At 45.0% G+C, this 21,103-nt stretch overlaps 1 protein-coding gene across 3 annotated transcripts in view; it reads right to left on the bottom strand.

Annotated features, from left to right (window-relative positions):
- The window catches only part of UXS1 (UDP-glucuronate decarboxylase 1), a 93,171-nt gene that overhangs the window by 71,737 nt on the left and 331 nt on the right, over nt 1-21,103 (bottom strand). The window lies entirely within an intron of this gene.

The raw sequence follows: 21,103 nt of genomic DNA, 5'->3' as shown, positions 1-21,103 counted from the left end.
GCAGCCGTTGGCCATTGCTGAACATCAAAGACAAAGATTGAACAGCTAGCTTCCTTATTTACAGCAGTATTCAACCAGGGCACTGGATGAGGAAAGGATCCTGCATTAAAACCAGCACATGATCACTTAAAGACTATTGTGGGGAGAAGACTGATTCATCACAAGTGGCATTTCTTAATTCCGAATGCTTTCCTTGGCAACTTTAACCCTCTTTTTATTCATATACATATACATATATACACACATATATAAATGAGAGAGAGTGTTGTAAAGCAATCTCTTTTTGGATATAAGTCACAATACAATGCAGAATAGTGAACAAACAGATGTCAGCTTTTCCATTTCTATAGTGAGATACAGAGATATGGAATATCAGTCTGGTGAAACTATTCACTATTGAAATTGGTTTTTTGAACCTGTTCAGTGCTTATGTGATTATATTAAGAGTGTCAGGTCCCTTGTATTTTCTTAATTCTTCTGCCTAGGAAAGGGAGTGTGAGATGAACTGAGAGAAGAGAAATCCCCCAATTATTAAGAAGATTGCACTAGCAATTTTAGTTTTTTTTGGGACCACTGAACATGAAGGGCAAGTTCCCTAATAAGCAACACACAGAATCTAATAAAGTCTAAATCTCTCCAGAAGTCCTTGCACAACAAGCCTCAGGGTGAGCACACAAATTCCTTCATTCTTGGGGTTGGGGAGGGGGGAGAGAAAAGTCTTGTTCAGTTATGGTATTAGCATATGCCTCTCAGTACAAAAAGTTTCTGCAGTGACCTCAATTGCCTGTAGGCTGCTTTAGTCCTGGAGTGGTGGTTAATGAATTAGTCTGCCAAATAAAGGACAGTCAAGTAGAACAGCCTAGCCTCAGGCTTGTATGTAATTCCTTAGGACTCTTATTTGTTTCTTTACAGCACCCAAGTGTGCGAAGGGTGTTTTACAGAGATGTATAGAAGACAAAGCTTACAACATTCACAATGCTTTAAGCACAGCGTTTCCCGCATGCGGACACCAGGGGCTTTTCTTGTGGCCACAGCCCCCTCAGCAGTGGTGTGGGAAGTGGCTAAGCAGTGGTTCCTTCCCCAGGGCCACCAGCAGGGGTTGAACAATAACGCCCTCTGGAGAGACAAATGCTGGAGGAGCAGGCAGTTAGTGAGTTCCCCACCTTCCTAGGGATGTAGGGTCTGGCTCCAGCCCTGAGGTTGCAGGCAGCAGGCTCTGGCCACAGGGCTACAAACCCCAGCTGCGGGGCTCAACCCCACATCGCCCCGGCCCCTGCTGCCTTTGCCGGCCCGTTATGCATTCCTCCCCAGACCTCACATCCCCTCCCACTGACCTCCCCATGCAACACTTAATTTGTCCCTGGGCTCACTTTTCACAGCAGCAGACTTACTAGCTAGCAAGTCTTTTTAAAAAAGCAACCAAAAAAACAAAAGAAAACAACAACAAAAAAGACAAGAACCTGCAGAGCACCTTATTTGTGTTTCTATTCTGCTACTGTCCAGTAAACAATAGAGACAACTGTACATTATTTTTATTGAGTCTGCAAAAAGATTCAATAAATTACAATGATTTGCAAATATGTGCATATTTATATGTATGTGCATATTTATTTTTTTTCCTAAAGTTAATTAAGTATTTGAGTAAAAATTGTCAACGCAGCCACCAGCAAGAGTTGGTGGCCACGCTCTGAGGCCACCAAAAATTTTGTTATGAGAACTCCCGATTTAAGGCCTTCCACAGTGATCCACAAGTGGAGACAAAATAAAAAAGGCTGTGGAGAAGGGGAAGAAGGGTGAGGGCAATACTATAATGCAGTTGAGTGCGCACCATTGAAGCTCTGATAGGGAAAAATCAAGTGAATCCTTTTTGCATGAAATACTGCATAAGTGAGTTTTTAATAGGAGAGATTTTACATTAGGACAATGTGATGGACTATGAAATAAGCTCCAGGATAGCATTTTGGGCACAATGTCAGCATAGATAACTGCACAGGAGCAGGTGTGGGAAAGGAAATGAAGGGGCTATAAAGGCTGGTATTATCTACAGGGTGATGGGATTGGGGGAAAGCAAAAGTAAGAGAAAGGGTCAGAGGAAAGGCTGGCAAAGCTTCACAAATGATGTTGAAGGAGAGAACAAAGAGGTTTTGGACTACCTCCAAAATCTCAGGACTTTCTGTGGTGCCACAACCAAAGGCATTACAAAACTATAAATAGAATAAGGAAGGAAGGAAGGCTATGTCTTCACTGAAAGAATAGGTGCACTTTTACATTGTGATCACTAGAAGTCCACATTGAGTTAGCTGAGAAAAGGTACTCTAGTTTTTACCTTGACTAGCTATATCAAGGTAGACCCCAGGTGAGAGGAGGGGGGGCTTAGGGTTGACTGACTAAAACTACTTGGGGTCTTATCTTCAATGGAATTTTATAGATAGCCATCTCAATATAAAATATATATATATATTTTTTCAGTGAAGACTACAGCCAGAGCCAGGCAGGCTACAGAGAGAAATTTCATGAATTCTTGAGGCACACATTGTCAAAATTCACTTATAATAGAACTCTGTAGATCAGGAAAATGCCCTATATAATTTATCAATTTGTTTTCAAGTGGCAGAGAGAAACTGAGGTGGCTTGATGAGGAAGGTAGTCAGCTGCAAGGGAAATGTCAAGCTTTTCACTTCCGCTGTAGAGAGGTATTCACTGGAGCTACAGTAAGAAACCAACTTTTTAAATGAGGCCACGTAAAAATATTGCATGACAACTGACCTAGAAGTAGGATTGTGAATGGAGGGTACATCTACACAGCAATTAAACCACCATGGTTGGCCCAGATCAGTTGACTCAGGCTCACAGAGCTTGGGCTGTAAAATTGCCATGTAAACGTTTGGGCTTAAGCCTTGCAGCCTGAGCCCAGTGAGCCCAAGTCGATTGGCCTGGGCCTGGTGCGGCCATGCCACAGGTCTTTTATTCCAATGTAGATGTACCCTTAGTGCCCAGCACAAACAGGAAGAGGAAGAACTTCAAATAACTCCACTTTTCTCTCCGCAAAATGCACCATGCTGTGATGTCACAGCTACCAACAAATCCACAGCTATGCAGGTAAATGGCTTTTTTATTACGTTTATGGGAAAGGTTTCAAAAGCTCTTGTATTAGAAAAAAAATTAAAGGCCTCAATTATGGATACACAGTAGCAACTCCATACTTAAGGTTGCACTAAGTTACTCCACAACTATCTCCCTTGCACGCAGAGAAACAATACACAAAATTCCTTGAACTGGACCGAACACAAAAACTTAACTATGACCTTGTGTTTTCCCACTTATTAAATATTCTCTTTAGCCAATGTACATCTGCACATAGTACATGCCTCAATGCTGCTGAGGTGAGAGTTGAGGTTTTGCATTATGGCGCAGATTAGAGTGGATTTTGTCCGTATTGTATTTCTTTGTATGTACAAAGGAGCTTCTGGTGGAGGTGCAGAGAACTACCTGTGAAATGGATTAGTGTAATGTGCAGCAGTTAAACTGGGTTAGTGACAGTTCCCTTAACTGGACATTGTTTTGCTATTAAGGGTTTGCAAGGCAGGTTTTGCATTTAAGCAAACTGTTGATCAGGGTTTGCTGGTGGGGACTGTATTACGGTTATATTAAGGCATCTGGTTCTGTGAGAAGGTGGGGACTGGAAAGTTTTGGCAATTGGAAGGTTTGGGGGCAGAGGTGTCTAATGATAGTACAACCAAACAAATAAACTCTTGTTTAATTCAAATGTGGCCTTTGATGCAGGGCCCAGAAAAGAGAACCACAAGACTTCACAACAGCTGAACCAGTTGGCTCATGTTTTGGAAATAGGGTGAGGCAAGAGAGAAGGACAGCCAAATATCCAACAGACCTAATAGACTCATCCCAATACCTTAGAAGGTACGCAGAGATCATATTGCCTTCTAAAACTAGCGTAACTAAAGCCCACAAAATGTGAACTGAATGAAAGATCTAACGATTACCTCCACACACCCTCCCAAGGAGGAGTGACAGAAGAAGGCAAGAGGTTAAAAACATCTGGTTGGCATGTAGGATTCAGGGTTAGAGGAATCAGTCTGACAAAGCCTCTTACACCTGTCCCTGAAGGGCAGTTAACCACCCCTATGAAACGGCTTGTTCTGCTTTCAACTGAGCAGAACAAGAGTTGTAAATGACTTCTTGATCACTGCCAGGAAAGGTCCACAGCTAAGCCCAGAAGAGATCCCCATCTAAATTTACCAGACTTGAGCTTCCATTAGTGAGCTCCCCCCACCCTCCCAGATGAACAATTAAATATTTACACAAACACCTTTCACAGTGTGAAGTAGTGTACTAATGCCAGTGGAATAGTACATTATGGTAAACTAAGTCTATTGGTCTCCTTACTCTCTGAAAGTGTGAGCTCTGGGCTATTATTTTTATAGACAGATTATCCGTTAATCCCATAGGCTTGAAACAAATTCACAGTTTGGCATCTTATTCATGCCATTATTCTAACCAACTGATTTCGGAGAAAGAAAAAAAAAAAATCAGATCTCCAGACTACACAATGAGCAAAATGAATTCACTCTGCACATTCCTTCCCAATCCCACATGCTTTTCATAAGGAAAAAAATGAGGCACATATACCCCTTTGGTATGGAGTCTGCATAACACTAAATAAGTGAATCCTACATCCACACAAATGGCTGAATCCTGTTTATCTTTGTAAGTTGTGAGGACAGTTCACCTTCCTAAAGGCAAGTTTATTTGTTACCAGAAATGGGAAAGAAACAGCACGCTCACATTCTCAGTAAGGACTCTGTTGGGTGTATGCACTTTTTCAGGTGCTGTACCCAACACGCAGCAAGAGATACAGTTTTCATTTTGAGAATCAAAGTCCATCTCAGGTCCAAAAAAAAAAAAAAAATCTCTTCATTTGCGGTTAATGGTAAATGTTACATATTACATCAAAATCACTTCTCTCTCTCCAGGTTGCCAAGTGTCATGCCAGCTCACAGGAGACATACTAGAGCTGGTCAAAAAGCAATACATTTTTGTAAAAGTTGATGTGGTGGTTTTGTTTTTGTTTTTTGGCTGCTGCTGGCCAAAATTTCACAGTCTTGAAAAATTTCAGACAATTCTACCGGTCACACACTCACGAATTAGATTCCCTCACCCACCAGTGCTGCAGACAGACAACAGGAATTCCCTAGCAGTTCCTCCTTCCAGATGCTTTTTTATTTTCTTTTTGACAAGGGGAGAAGTGGGGAGGGGGCTGCTGAAGTGCATTAATCAAAGGCAGCCAGGCTGTGTCTCTTCATATTCAATGCTTCCCCTTTTGGACTCCAGGAGGACACAATATAGCAGGTGGTGGAAGCCAGATGTGCAGAGAACACTGCAGAGGTAGGAGGGAGGGCGTGGCAGGATAGAAGGTACAGGCTACTGGGAGATGACAGGGGCTGACAGGCAGATGACAGAAGGGTCAGAGGCAGACTGAAGTGAGAAGCTGCCTTAGGCTCACCTAGCTTCTCTCATAACTTCTCTCCAGTCTCCTTCCACCAACCCCTAAGCTCCAACCAGGTTTCTGGACATGCCTGCTCCTCAGTCCTTCTTCCTTATGGTCAACCTGGCCCCTCTCAGCTGATCCTATGTCCTCCACCATCCTCACCTGCATGTGAGATCAGGTTCATCTCTCTCACCACTGTCCCCCCTATTCACTGATTTGTTCTCACCATCAAGAAGTGTCTCACACTGAGCAGTATAGAACTTGGCAGCCAAAAACATGAATTGCTCCCCATTCAGCTGCAGAACAGGAAACATGCAGGAGAGAAAGGCACTGGCAGCTGCGAAAAGAACTGAAGCTAGTAAAATTTCTTATATTATATATGACCCAAGATCAGCAGTAGATAGGAAGGAGGCTGAGTACAGCAACATGGGTAAGAGCAGGGATCTCAAACTCAAATCACCACGAGGGCCATGTGAGGACTAGTACATTGGCCCGTGGGCCACATCAGACACCCCTCTGCCTGCTGCTCCCAGCCCTGCCCCCACTCCACCCCTTCCCTGGGAGTGGCTGGGTCATTTCACATATTGAATCTATTTTCCTATGTTAAGTATCCTCACACCTTCTTGTCAACTGTCTAAATGGGCCATCTTAATTATCACTACAAAAGTTTTTTTCTCCTGCAGATAATAGCTCACCTTATTAATTAGCCTCTTACAGTTTGCATGGCAACTTCCACCTTCTCTGTATGTGTATATATCTTCTTACTATATGTTCCATTCTATGCATCCAATGAAGTGGGCTGTAGCCCACGAAAGCTTATGCTCTAATAAATTTGTTAGTCTCTAAGGTGCCACAAGTCCTCCTCGTTCTTTTTGCAGTACCTCTGTGACCTATGATGGTATAGCTACACTGCAGTAGACCACTGTGATTCCCAGCACAGGTAGACGGACTTGCACTAGCTCAGCTCAAGCTAGGACATTAAAAATAGGACACTGCAGCACTGGCAGTGGCTTGAGTTAGTCACCTGAGCTATAGGCACCGGCTTCCTCAGGGTCCGGGGGGTGCTCAATCCCCTGCTTCGCCCCAGGCCCAGCCCCCACCCAACCGCTTCCCCCAAGCCTTCACTCCCCCCAGCCCCTTCCCGCCCAGTTTCACCCCCTCCCCTGAGCATGACCCCTCCCCGCTCCTCCCCATTCCTCCCAGAGCCTCCTGCATGCCAAGAAACAGCTGACTGCGGTGGGCAGGAGGTGCTGGGAGGGAGGAAATGATCGGCGGGCAGGAGGCCCTGGAGGGGAGGGGGGGAGCTGGCTGCCAGTGGGTGCTAAGCACCTGCTTATATTTTTTCTGTTGGTGCTCCAGCCCAGAATATTTCTGTGGTAGTCACACCAGTGCCAAATAGAGAGGTAATATAATCTCCTTACTCTTAATCGATATTCCCCTATTTATACATCCTTTTGGGCCACAACGTTGCATTTGGAGCTCAAGTTCAGCTGATCATACGTCCTTACCTCCCAATTACAGTATAAACTTTAAAATGGGAAACCACATGCTTCCAATTGTTTGTGCCAAAGCATATGCAAACCACTTATACCAGATGGGTTAGAGAATTTACATTCCTCCACCCTATATTGCAGGGGCAGGCAAACTTTTTGGCCTGAGGGTCACATCAGGGTTCCAAAACTGTATGGAGGGTCGGGTAGGGAAGGCTGTGCCTCCCCAAACAGCCTGGCCCTCGCCCCCTATCTGCCCCCTTCAGAACCATCGACCCATCCAACCCCCCAGCTCCTTGTCCCCCGATTGCCCCGACCCTTATCCACACCCCCACTCCTAACTGTCTCCCGGGACCCCCTGCCCCTTATCCAACCCCCTCATCCCCCCTACTCCCTTACCATGCCGCTCAGAGCAGCAGGAGCTCATAGCCACACCGCCTAGCCAGAACCAGCCATGCAGCCCGGCAGGAGCAGCGGACCAGAGCACTGGTGGCGCGGCAAGCTGAGACTGCAGGGGAGGGGTGACAGCAGGGCAGGGGCCGGAGGCTAGCCTCCCAGGCTGGGAGCTCAAGAGCCAGGCAGGATGGTCCCGCGGGACATAGTTTGCCCACCTCTGCTATATTGTCACACAACACAATTATCCCAGAGCTAGTCATCACATAGCAAAAAGGAGGTAGCGCTAATTCCCAATCTCCAAGTTACACCAGGAAGACACCTTTGCACGTCTTTTCTCTGCTGTATTACATATTCCTCTGCCTTCAGCCCTTATTGTTTTTTTACAAACATCACAAGGAAAAGTTAGCAACCATGTATACTTCTACATGCTCCCATGCAACTGTATTTGGGAGATCAACTTTGGAATTAAAGAGAAGGTTGATATACTGAAAAATGTAAGGTAACTTGTATAAGAAGGGATGCTTATGTATAAATGCTTATTATTTTGTCTTGTGATATTATAGTTAGCAATATCATTTAAGGACTGATGTGATCGGACTCTCATCACTAGATGTATCTCTCTCCAACTCTCCCTGACAATCTTTCTCCTCCCCCATCAATTCTTTCACTTCTTTCCTCGCTTATGTTTTCCTTTTTGCATGTTCATCCCCCCTTTTTTGGTACCATTTCTTTCCATTTAACCCCTTTTTGCTATGTACTATAACCTACTGCAAGCAGGTTATAGTACCTTATCAGCTACCAACAATTACAGCCCTGAGCTTTAAATACTCATGTTCTTGTTTACAGACCTTCACACTTTCCAAGTTGAAAAAACATTTACTTTCATCCCAAAAAATACAGTACATTTCACAATCATGAAGCCACCCCCTGGAACATTTCAAACATACACACTTTCAGACACTTAGGTTCTCTTAACTATGATATTTTAATTTGGATTTTTTGTTGTTGTTTTCAGTACTGTAGGCATTGCATGCACACTGGCACCATTTTGACTATCTAGAAGTTATTTGCTGTGCCTAATCTGCCTGCAACAAGTTCTCTAACTTTCTCGGTCCCAATTCCTCAGGTAGGCAGTGAAGGTATGTCTACAGTGTCACTGCAAACAGACACCCGTGGCTGCACCATGCCAGCTGAGGTGTAGACGTTTGAGTCCAAGATCTGGGACCCTCCCACCTCACAAGGTCATAGAGCTCAGGCTCCAGCCTGAGCCCAAAGTCTACACTGCAATTAAACAGCCCCTTTGCCAGAGCCCTGCAAACCTAAGTCGCCCAGCATGGACCAGCCATGTGTTTTTCACTACAGCACGGACATACCCTGTGAGTACTTTTAAGCATGGGTAATTGAAACACCATGTAAACAATTACATGCTGAACCATGGTAAACTGATAATGACATCTTGCAATCTAGTCAATTACAGAAGTCACTTAAAGCAATTTCTGATCATTCACTTGCTTCCAAGTCACCCTTTCAATTTTTAGAGGGGTAGCCATGTTAGTCTGTATCCACGAAAACAACGAGGAGTCCGATGGCACCTGAAAGAGTAAGATTTATTTGGGCATAAGCTTTTGTGGGTAAAAGCTTCAGATGCATAGAGTGAAAATACAGATACAAGCATAAATATACTGGCACATGAAGAGAAGGGAGTTACCTTACAAGTGGAGAACCAGTGATGACAAATCAGTCAGGGTGGATGTGGTCCACTCCCAATAATTGATGAGGTGTCAATACCAAGAGAGGAAAAATTGCTTTTGTACTGAGCCAGCCACTCCCAGTCCCTATTCATGCCCAAATTAATGGTGTTAAATTTGCAAATGAATTGTAGCTCTGCAGTTTCTCTTTTAAACCTGTTTTTAAAGTTTTTTTGTTGAAGGTTGCCTACTCTGTCCCCATATCTACCCTAGCGACTCTGTCATAGGACCCAACCACAACAGCCACACCATCAGGGGCTTGTTCACCTGCACATCTACCAATGTGATATATGCCATCACGTCCCAGCAATGCCCCTCTGCCATGTACACTGGCCAAACCAGACAGTCTCTACATAAAAGAATATATGGACACAAATCAGACATCAGGAATGGTAACATACAAAAGCCAGTAGGAGAACACTTCAATCTCCCTGGACATTCAACAACTGGTTTAAAAGTAGCCATCCTTCAACAAAAAAAAATCTGTGCACACAAGTGCTTATGCTGGCAAAACTTCTGTTTCTCGGGGAGGGTTTTTTCACACCTCTCAGTGACAAAAGTTTTGCTGACATAAGTGCTAGTGTAGCCATGACCTTATTGTGTTGTGTTCTTGTGTAGTTTCCACCAACAAGAGAAGCTGTATAGAGTGTTTTCCCCCCCTCTTCTCTCTCACATGTTCAATCCTAGTATTTTGGATTTTCTTCCAGGTCAGAGAAGAAATATATGCAAGGCAATTAAAGCCATCACTTTTTCTTGTTGGTGTCTACGTTGATATAAAATAGTATTACAATTAAGGTATTTGTTAAGGCCACTTAAAATTTTAAAGTTTGTTGTTCAAGAGTTAACAGTTTTTAAAATGAAACATGGAGAGTGCAAGTTCTTGGCCTTAACATGGGATAAAATCAATGCTTAGTTTTTACATTTACAAAGTGCTGTATAGATTTTAATCCTCACAAAACTCCTGTGGTAAGGGTAAAAGCTACAGAAAAAACAAACAGGATAAAACGAAAGGGTCTAATCCACTCAAAATAAGCCTCGTGCACCTATTTGTCCAGCACACCTCCGTAGGCTGCCTGTGCTCTGGGAACACAAAGGCTACTCCATATTCTGTGGGGGTGAAGAGGAAGATGCAGCACTCCATGTCTAGCAGCTGAGACATCAGACTAAGGCCACATCTGCACTACACAGTTTTGCTGACATAAGGCAGCTTACACCTCTACAGTTAGGTTGACGTACACACTGCAATGCTCCTCCTGCTGCTTTAACTCTCCTGTTACGCCGACATAATCAAATCACCTTCACGAGGCGCAGAGCTTAGGGTGACATAGTTATAGCGAAACAGTCTCAGGGCTTGTCTACACTTACTGGGGGATCTACAAGTGGCGATCGATGCATCAGCAGTCGATTTAGCGGGTGTAATGAAGACCCGCTAAATCGATCACAGATCGCTCTCCTGTTGACATCATGTAGCATGGACCCCACGGTTAAGCAGATCTAAGTTACGTCTATTTGAGTTATGCTATTCATGTAACTCAAATTGAGTAGCTTAGATCGAATCTCCCCTGTAGCGTAGACAAGGCCTAAGTGTAAATGCTGCATTGCTTACATTGACTTAAGTGACCTCCAGGAGGTATCTCACAACGACTGCTCTGGTCACTGTTTTGAACTCCACTGCCCTGTAGCCAGGTAAACGGGTGAACTTGCTCTTCCTGTTTGTTCGGTGTGGAGAGCTCCCAGCTGAATATGCCAGCTCCACACAGCAAATGCACTCCCGCCTGGAGTACACGGGAGGTGCTGGATCTCCTGGGTCTGTGGGGAAAGGAGGCTTTGCAGGAACAGCTCTGCTCCAGCTTCAGGAACTTGCTCAGGGCATGGAGGGAAATGGCTATGACAGGGACACACAGCAGTGCTGCGTAAAACTCAAAGAGCTGCGGGCAAGCATAGCAGAAGGCCAGGGAGGCAAACAGTTGCCTCTAGTGCAGTGCCACAGACATGCCACTTGTACAAGGAGAGGTCTGGGGTCAGGGTAGTGGTGAATAGTGCCCCCGTTGAGCTCCTCTTATAGCCTTGTGTTCATAATGCACAGCACAATACTGAAGAGCAGTGTTGGATCCATGCTGTCTGACAAAGATGGCTGGCTCGCAGGTTACCAGTGCAGTTGAAAAGCAGCTGGAACCCTAGTAGGATGCCCATGGAATGATGGGATTGAGAAACCGGCTTCATATGACACTGAACCTGCCTCATAAAGCATTGCAAACCCTTCCCAAAACACCCTGGGGTCAGCTGCACAGTGGGATAGCTACCCACAGCGCACTGCTCTCTGTCAGTGCAAGAGCTACTACTGTACGTGCACTCCGACACAAGGAGCAGAGTGTGAACGTGCAACAGCGATATCATCATATTGGTGGCTGTACGTCGACATAACTTCGGACAACTGAGGCTATGTCTACACTACAAAGTTAAGTATTATATAGCTACTTCTTTCCCAGGCAGCACTGTAGTCTTCATTTTTAAAACTTGTTTTCTGAAAGTGACACTGTCAATTGAAGGTTGCCCAAAACTTCAGTTTTGTTTCCCAGGCAATACTGTAAGGGTACGGGGCACCTCTCTCAGTAGGGACTCTTGATGTTGGGTGGGTATTACCCACACTGCTCAGAGAACCTTGACAGACTAACAAAGAGATTGGTAAACTTCCCTGGCAGAATGATCAGTCAGCTGAGGTGAAATTTGAAGGGGTGAGAGCTCTAACTTTCCAGGTAACAACTTGGCTTCTGTGAAAAGCTTCTGGTGAAGCACTGGAATGGGTTACCTAGGGAGGTGGTGGAATCTCCTTCCTTAGAGGTTTTCAAGGTCAGGTTTGACAAAACCCCGGCTGGGATGATTTAGTTGGGGATTGGTCCTGCTTTGAGCAGGGTGGTGTACTAGATCAGTGCTACTCAAAGTGGTGGTCTGCGGACCGGTGCTGGTCTGCGAGCCATCGTCTGCTGGTCTGCACGCACACTGGAAAAAAAAATTGCCGGTCCCTCACATCAGATAGCTTGAGAAGCACTGGACTAGATGACCTCCTGAGGTCCCTTCCAACCCTGATTTCTATGATTCTATGAAAAGAGAGAGAAAATGCACCCAAAGGGTAAACACTTGTAAGATGAGGGAGGGAAGGATGAGACAACCATTATGCCCTTCATAACTCTGATGGGACACACCTCCCGCACAGAACACAACAGTGACTGAGGTGGGAGAGAGACAGTTCATCATCTTTCCAGGTAAACATGTTCTTAGGGGAAAAAAAAATCTTGGCCTCAAGCCAATCTGTCCCTATTTCTAATGCAGAAGTTACTACAGCCCTAGAATTGTAATACATTTCCATGGGCTGCACAGCCAGGAATTGAGACCAATGGTCTGACAAACGGGGAGCAGTGCAAGACAGGAAGCTTATCTGCATGCACCCACAAATGAAAAGCATCTCCATCAGACCCTCAGCCCACAAGCAGATGTGTTCACAAAACAGCAGGCTGACATGAAAGGTGGCCTAGTGTAATGTCACACAGACCACTATAACCTTGTCTTGTCCAACCTGTACTGGGTCAGTTAGTTGAGGGGGGGGAGGTTGAGGATGACCTATGGTACTCTCAAAGTCATTTACAACTAGCTTGTATTAATTGTTACACTTGTATTAATTGTCAAACACTTAGACGAAGGGTCTGATTCTCCACCACTTTCCACTAATTCCACTTGGGCACTAATTTTCACTTGTGCAAAGCCAGTGTGAAACACTGCTAAATGAGAATGGTGGCATTTTACACTCACTTGGAAAAAAAGTAAATGACTATACAAGGTACAAGGCAGTGGAGAATTAGACCCATAAGGAAAGTGTTTGACTAACTGGAGGTTATTAATAAAATCTAGTTCTAAATGACTGAGTTATAGGTAGGCTGATTTTTATTTTATTTTATTTTTCCCCAGGAATTTATCAGTGTTTATTACTATAACAACAAAATACAGGTGAAAATCAGTGGGGAAAAAACTATTATTAATTTTTCTGGGTAAATATCAGGGTTTATTTTGGTGGACGGAAGGACGGGGGAAAAGTATGCAGTAGGTTCATGTTTTGATTAATAGAATTCAATGTGGTTTGCTGCAGAACTAAAACAGAACTCAAAACACAATGCCACCTTGGAGTTTAAGAAAACAATACATCTCTAATGCCCAAATAAAACTATTCATTTGAATAAACAATTTACTGTTGTAGACTTAGAACTATTAGTCTATAAATATTACATTTAATAATTGTGCCACACCATTTGCAGAGCATACATTCAACTTAATCCTTTTCTCCTGTTTTTGTTTTTTTAACTTTCCAATACTTTCTTGTGTTCTGAAACATAATCTGATGCAGAATTTTGTTTTCTTCCCATTTTAGTGTGACAGTTCTTTAAACTGTTACCTGCTAACAGCTTGTACTTCTGAGGGCATTCTGCACGAAAAACTTAAAAATTTTGTGCACACTATTTTAAAATTCTGCAAATTTTATTTGTCAAATAAATGTGGAGGCTTCAGCATGGCACTGGGGAGCATGGTCCACTGGCTGCACAGAGGTGATAGATGACTGTGCAGCTCTCCCACCCAGGACACTGACTCAGCAGTGAGGCTGCACCCAACCCTGACACAGGGCAAGGACTGGCCTACCCCAGAAATATCCCAGGGCCCTGTCCCTCTGTGTCAGGTGCACCAAGTATGGGAAAGTGAGCTCAGCAAGGCAGGATCCAAGTGTAGATGGGAGAATAGGGCTTGTTGGGAGAACAGGGAGTTCTGGGTGCGAGGGGCGTGATGCTCGGTTGGAGGGCTTGGGTATGAGGGGGTCTGGATGCATGGGGGTTGGGGGAGCAGCTCCCCATACAGGGATCCCTCCCCCTGAAGTGAAGGAGCGATGGGTGGTGCAGGAAGAAAGGGGGGGGAGTTTACAGAGCTTCCTACAGCCAAGGGAGAAATCTAAGGTTCTGTTTGAGAAGTCCCTTCGTCCCCAGCCTTGCTGGGAATAGCTGCTGAGCCCGGTGCAGGGTAAGAGCCACCAGCCGGGCCTTCCCCAGTCATGCCCCCTACCCCACAGTGATTTACCTCTCTGCCAGCTGCCCTGGGCAGCTGAAACATACTGCTTGAGGAGGGTCGCATGACCGCTCTTGGGGCTTCCCTTTGCTTCCCCGTTCGAAAGTCATTTTTCTGCGGGGAAGCAAAGAAATATGCGGAGGACATAAATTATGCGCACGCGCAGTGGCATAAAATTCCCCCAGGAGTAAGCAGCTTGAAATGTGTATGCGGTGGGCATGAGATTCATCAGTACATTCAGATGCTCACGCACTTCAGAGCTTGCACGCACGCCTATTTGCTTATTGTTGGCATCTTCTAGACTAATTCATAGCCTTACTTCAACAGGCAGCTTTGCATATACATACAGACTACTGTATTACAGTAAGACATACACCTCATGCAATGTATTGTATTTTCCTAATAGAATAAGTTATTTTTTATATATTTGAATGATAAAAAAGTAGGGTGAAATTTGGAAAAGAAACTAACACTTTTTGTAAAACCTGGGGGAGGTTTGGTAAAAAAATCTGTTTAAACTGAAAACAAAGGGGTTTAGTTATTTTGTTATATTACTTGCTGTGTTGGAATATACATTAGTCTCTCATTAACACAAATCTGGAGATCACAGCAACTCACCCAATTTTGCAATTTAACAATTAAGTAAGCCAACACTACTAGGAAAAAAATCAAAGTACATTTTTGGAGGGTATTTTGCACATTATTTTGGCATATTTAGTTTTTATAGTAGTAAATGTACTGTGATATATTTTGCAAAAATAATGAAGTCATAGTAATACTAGACCTCACTATGGAATGTTACTAACATTTCTGAGGTGAAATGGAGTGAGACCACTAATATGCATTCTTGGAATTATAAGGTTTGTGAATGATCAAAAAATTATTGAAGTACAGTATACTGGAAGTGGAATTCTTGCATCTTAAAGAAAATAAAGAACATCTGATCACCGTATCATATTAAAACATCACTAAGTGATTTATAAAAAATATTGATATTAAAGCAAATTATGCATATTTATAGAGTCCTGCGCGGATACAAATTTATAGCTGAGGATGTGGATATAAATCAGGACCTGCAGTGCTGGGCCATCACTCCCCGAAGCCAGCACCCCACACCGGCAGCTCCTCCGGTGCGGCTATACTACTCCCAGCCCCGCCCACTAGGGTGAGCACCAGGCTCACCAGCAGCAGCTATCTCTGGTCACACTCTTGTGTTCAAGTGTCGCGCACGCCCCCAGAAGGAGAGACAGACAGCTACGTGGAAGTGACGGGGGGGCAGGGACAGGGCTGCGGGAGGTACAGCCACGCCAAAGGAGCTGCTGGCATAGGGAGCTGGCTGCCCTGTGGCTCCGCAGATACCGATTTATATCCACAGATATAAATTTGTATCCATGCAGGGCTCTACAGATTTAAAGGGCATGGTCAATTTTAAAATCTTAGTCAAGATTTCCAAAAATTAAACTCCGAGTCCAGACTTATAAACCTAGATAAAACACCAATCCTGAAGAGACTTACATACATCAATAAGATTATGCACATGAATGAAGCTGAGCAGCTCCGTAAGCCTTTGCAGGATCACTGATTTATTTACCTGCCTAAGTATGGACTTAAGAGCCTACATTTAGATGGCCATTTTTAAAATCTTAGATTCCATGGTGTAATCAAATACATTTATGTACATTATTAGTGCCACTATATTTTTAAAAAGTGAAAGATTTTTAAAATCTATTTTGTTTGTTATTTATAGTCTGTGTACTATTTGGATTTTTCTGGTCTTGGACAATGAAAATTAAGTCAATTTCATTTTTGTTTATTGTCACTTTCATGTTCTTAGCCCTGCAGAGTTTGGGTTTCAGACTTGCAGGGGAGTTTAAACTAACTGTTTTCAGTGGGTAGTTATTTTTTAAAAATATTATTGTGGAACATTCCTCTTGGACTTCGTTTTTATAAAACATGAATTACAGGCTAGCTCAAGTGCACAGTGTTCCTTTAAGTCAGTTGAAACAAGTTTAATAAAAACGAGGACTACAATGTCTTTAGGGTAAATTTAAGTGGAAGGTAAGGACATCTCTTGTTCCTAATAAATCATTAAGTTCTGTAACGAGTGACTCATGGCTTGATTCTGCAACCAATCTCTACACGATACTGCAATCCAAGTGATTGCTCAGAGAGAAGAGCAATTATAGGATCTGGTCCTTAAAAAAATGAACACCTAAAAGTCGCACAGTTTGCTACTGGAGATGCAAGGAGACTTTTTCAGTTGGCTTCAGTAGGCCCTACATCCAGTTTGCCAACTCTCTAAGAAGTAGATTCCTTTGTGAAGAGGTTGAGGTAAATGCCACCCGGAGCCTGTACCCCTGAGCCACCCCCAGCGCCCCAACCCCCTGCCCCAGCCTTCATCCCCCTCCCCGCCATCCGAACTCCTTGGTCCCAGCCTGGAGCACCCTCCTCCACCCCAAACCCCTCATCCCCAGCCCCACCCCAGAGCGTGCACCCCCAGCTGGAGCCCTCACCCCCCTCCCCTCCACCCCCTGCCCCAGCCCTGATTCCTCTCCCACTCTCCAAACCCCTTGGTCCCAGCCCGGAACACCCTCCTACACCCCAAACCCCTCATCCCCAGCCCCACCCAAAAGCCCACACCCCGCCCCCCCCCGAGTCCCCTCCTATACCCTGAACTCCTCATTTCTCGCCCCACCCCAGAGCCCACACCCCCTCCCGCACCCCAACCCCAATTTCGTGAGCATTCATGGCCCACCATACAATTTCTATACCTGGATGTGGCCCAGAAGTTTGCCCACCCCTGGCTTAACCTGTACCCCACCACCTACACTGCTACGTATACCCACACTGGGGGGAGGGGGGCTAAGTGTGTATGTACAATACATGCTGCCAAAAGAGTCTTCCAGGGTAGAGCCTCCTAGAACAATCTCATTCTCTCGGTATTCTTTGGGGGCTTACAAACACATGCCCACAAGCAATATTCCACCAAAATATCACAACACATACATGTAAAGCACGAAGCATGAACTCTATATAAACAATGTTTGGAATACTTAAACATTTATGTTCAGTCTTAGTATTGTACCGTATTCCAAATAAAATTCATCTTGTAAGAACAGTCAACTCAACATATGGGAATAGGGAAAAAAACAGGAAGCAGGTCCATAGCCTTCAAACACTTAATCACCGCTAAGAGAACTTGAAAAAATTGTGCCAGAACATGTGCCCGCTCAGTAGTTCAGTTTTCTCAATTGCCACACTACTTCAGGCTGGCATTATCTGACCACTCCAATGCACTGTGCTGATGAAAGTATATTTATGGGATATTACTTGAAAGAATGGGGGAAGGGATAGACACCTTCTACAGTAAAGACAAAAAACATTTAGTTTCTCAGGAAACTATCAGATCAGTGCAGTACAGCACCTTGTCATACTATACTGAAGATGCAAGAATCATAACTAACAACGTGGGTTTGGGGGGGGGGGGGGAAGAAAAAACCTGGATTTGTGTTGGCAATGGCCCAACTTGATTATCATACATATTGTAAGGAGAGTGATCACCTTAGATAAGCTCTTACTAGCAGGAGAGTGGGGTGGGGGGAGGTATTTTTTCATGCTTTGTGTGTATAAAAAGATCTTCTACACTTTCCACAGTATGCATCCGATGAAGTGAGCTGTAGCTCACGAAAGCTTATGCTCAAATAAATTGGTTAGTCTCTAAGGTGCCACAAGTACTCCTTTTCTTTTTTTGCGAATACAGACTAACACGGCTGTTACTCTGAAACCTGTCAAAAGATTTAGGAGTATAATAATCAGACATGACAGATTTGCAGAAAGCCTCCTCTTACAACTACCTGCAGGATTACACAGCTAGCTATCTACTTCATTTCAGGCTACTCTTAATCACATGCAAAACTAGTGTCTCTCTTCTCCCTTATTCTTGTGATTCTCAAAGAATGAGCAGACACGATCTCTGACCCTATAGGGCCATGCAGCAAATGTCCTCACACTGTTTCCCCTTCTCCCTTTATTCCATGCACTAGAAGGTAGACATGAACTGCTGGCTAAAAAAACCCAACCCAGCCAATATTTTACCCAGAGCCAGGAGCCCCTCTAGACAATATAATTATGTGGGTACATAAACCAAAATCAGGTGGCAGTTTATTTTTACATTGCCTATTTAACAGTGCTCTAGACATTACATTTTCATTTTAATAAAGTCTCTAGTTCTTATGACTATGAAGAAAACCTTCAAATTGTTAATGGATATAAAGCAATGTACCAATGCCTGCCCAAGTCTGCAGGCAATCTGAAATATCTTTGTGAGATGTTAACTGTCCTATGGAGTCTAATGATCATTATTGTTGGCAACTGAATTATTTTAAATGGTCCCATTTTAGTTGAAACAGTGTGCATCACTGGTGTAGCTGCAGCTACTGAGATGCAGTGGGGCAGCTACTGAGATGCAGTGGGGCAGCTACTGAGATGCAGTGGGGCAGCTACTGAGATGCAGTGGGGCAGCTACTGAGATGCAGTGGGGCAGCTACTGAGATGCAGTGGGGCAGCTACTGAGATGCAGTGGGGCAGCTACTGAGATGCAGTGGGGCAGCTACTGAGATGCAGTGGGGCAGCTACTGAGATGCAGTGGGGCAGCTACTGAGATGCAGTGGGGCAGCTACTGAGATGCAGTGGGGCAGCTACTGAGATGCAGTGGGGCAGCTACTGAGATGCAGTGGGGCAGCTACTGAGATGCAGTGGGGCAGCTACTGAGATGCAGTGGGGCAGCTACTGAGATGCAGTGGGGCAGCTACTGAGATGCAGTGGGGCAGCTAGCTGTTCCAGCAGTTGATGGGGTGGGGAACATGGAAGTCAAACATCTTTTCTCCCAAGATATATATCCTCTGCCTGAGAAGGAAAGAAGAAATGCATACATCCCATCACAAATACAAAAAAAAAAAAGCCTAAAACTACCTCCTGCATACCCAAAACTAAACTAGGGCACATGTCTCTCTGGTGGGTATAAAAAGCTCCCATTGTCCCCAACCCAAATGCTGAAGTCTCCAGCATCATCCCAGCCAACTTCTGTGGTGCAGCTACTTGTTGTCAATAGAAAGATCTGCAGCACACTGAAAATAAAAAATGTGGGCTAGCATAAAATAAATTGAATTTAAATACACACAGATTGCGCACCGAAAACTAACAGACTGAACTGGGCAGCCAGGAGGAGAAGACTTGGGAGGGGTCATGTAATTCTGGGGCCTTGCAGCTTAATTCAGGTCCAGTGAGCCACCTGGGTTCTTTTAAATAATTATCTTAATATTCTCCCATCTATTTTTATGCTTCTATCCAGGATCTTAGAATCCAACATGCTCAGTACTGCACAAAACACAATATAAGATCACTATTTGCACTCAAGAGATATTAGGTGCTATACAGACACGAGAAGAGACATGGCCCCTGTCCTCCTGGAGAACTTCTCCTTAGCTTTCAGAGTAACAGCCGTGTTAGTCTGTATTCGCAAAAAGAAAAGGAGTACTTGTGGCACCTTAGAGACTAACCAATTTATTTGAGCATGACAGACATCATCATGATACAGACAGACATCATCTTCCTTTCTGGTAGCTCACGAAAGCTCATGCTCAAATAAATTGGTTAGTCTCTAAGGTGCCACAAGTACTCCTTTTCTCCTTTCTCCTTAGCTGTACCCCACACCAGAGATTCTCAACCAGAGTCCAGGGCTCCCTGGGGGGCCACGAGCAGGTATCATGGGATCTGCCCAACAGGGCCAGCATTAGACTTGCTAGGGCTCAGGGCAGAAAGCTGAAGCTCCACCACATGGGGCTGAAGCGCCGGGGCTCCAAGCCCTACCACTTGGGGCTGAAGCCAAAGCCTGAGCAACTTAGATTTGCAGGGCCCCCTGTGGCGCAGAGCTCTGGGCAACTGCCCTGTTTGCAACCCCCTAACAAGGGCCCAGAAAAACAGTTGTGGTAGCACAGGTGGGCCATAGAGTTTGTACAGCATGTTGGGGAGACCTCAGAGAGAAAAAGGTTGAGGAATCCCTGCCCCACACCAGTTCTAGACCATGAACACATTCAGTCTTACACTGTATTTTGTACGTCACGGAGTAATACAAGCAGCTCAACACAAAAACAACAGAGAAGAAAACACACAAGATAAACCCTCAACAGTCACGTTATAAAGATCAGTAAGAACCCAGGAGCCATGGACAAGGCAGTCTGAACACTATAATTAGATGGTCAGGCCCATCAGAAGAAATGCTGCGCGCGGGTACATCATGTTCGCTGGGGCCCCATTCCCTCCCTCTTCCTTATTTAGGCAGGAATTAGAAATTTTTTTTTTTTGGTGTGTCGTTGGGGGGGGGGGGGGAGAGAAGGTGGCCCGGAGCTCAGGACCCTGGTACAACTGTCCCCCCGGCTCGTCAGCCCTGATGAGGTGCCCCCCCCCCAATGCCCAGGCCAGCTCTTGTTGGCTTTGAAACGCTGCTCTGCGTCCGTTACAAGTACGGCTGCTAAGCGGCGGAGCCGCACGTTTGCTGTCCTGACCATCAGCTGTTTGTAGGGAGCGGGAGAGGTCCCTCACCACCACCACCACCACCACGGCAGAGCAACTTCAGCTTCAGAAAACAACACACCGGAGGGGGTGGGGGGAGGGGCTCAGCCAGGGACACTGAATTTTTCAAACGCGGAGCAGCCTGGCAAACGCGCCTGGCGCTCTCCTGCCACGGGCACGTCGGCCTGCGCCCTGCCTCTGGGGCTCGGCACCCCCTCCCCCTGCCACGCTAAGGCAGCACATGGGCCGGGGGGGCCCTACCCGCCCCCCCAAAAACTCCTCCCAGGGAG

This window comes from Eretmochelys imbricata, chromosome 1 (assembly GCF_965152235.1).
Source record: "Eretmochelys imbricata isolate rEreImb1 chromosome 1, rEreImb1.hap1, whole genome shotgun sequence".
Taxonomy (NCBI): domain Eukaryota; kingdom Metazoa; phylum Chordata; order Testudines; family Cheloniidae; genus Eretmochelys; species Eretmochelys imbricata.
Note: the sequence above shows the minus strand (reverse complement) of the source record. Positions and strands in the feature narration are given on the sequence as shown.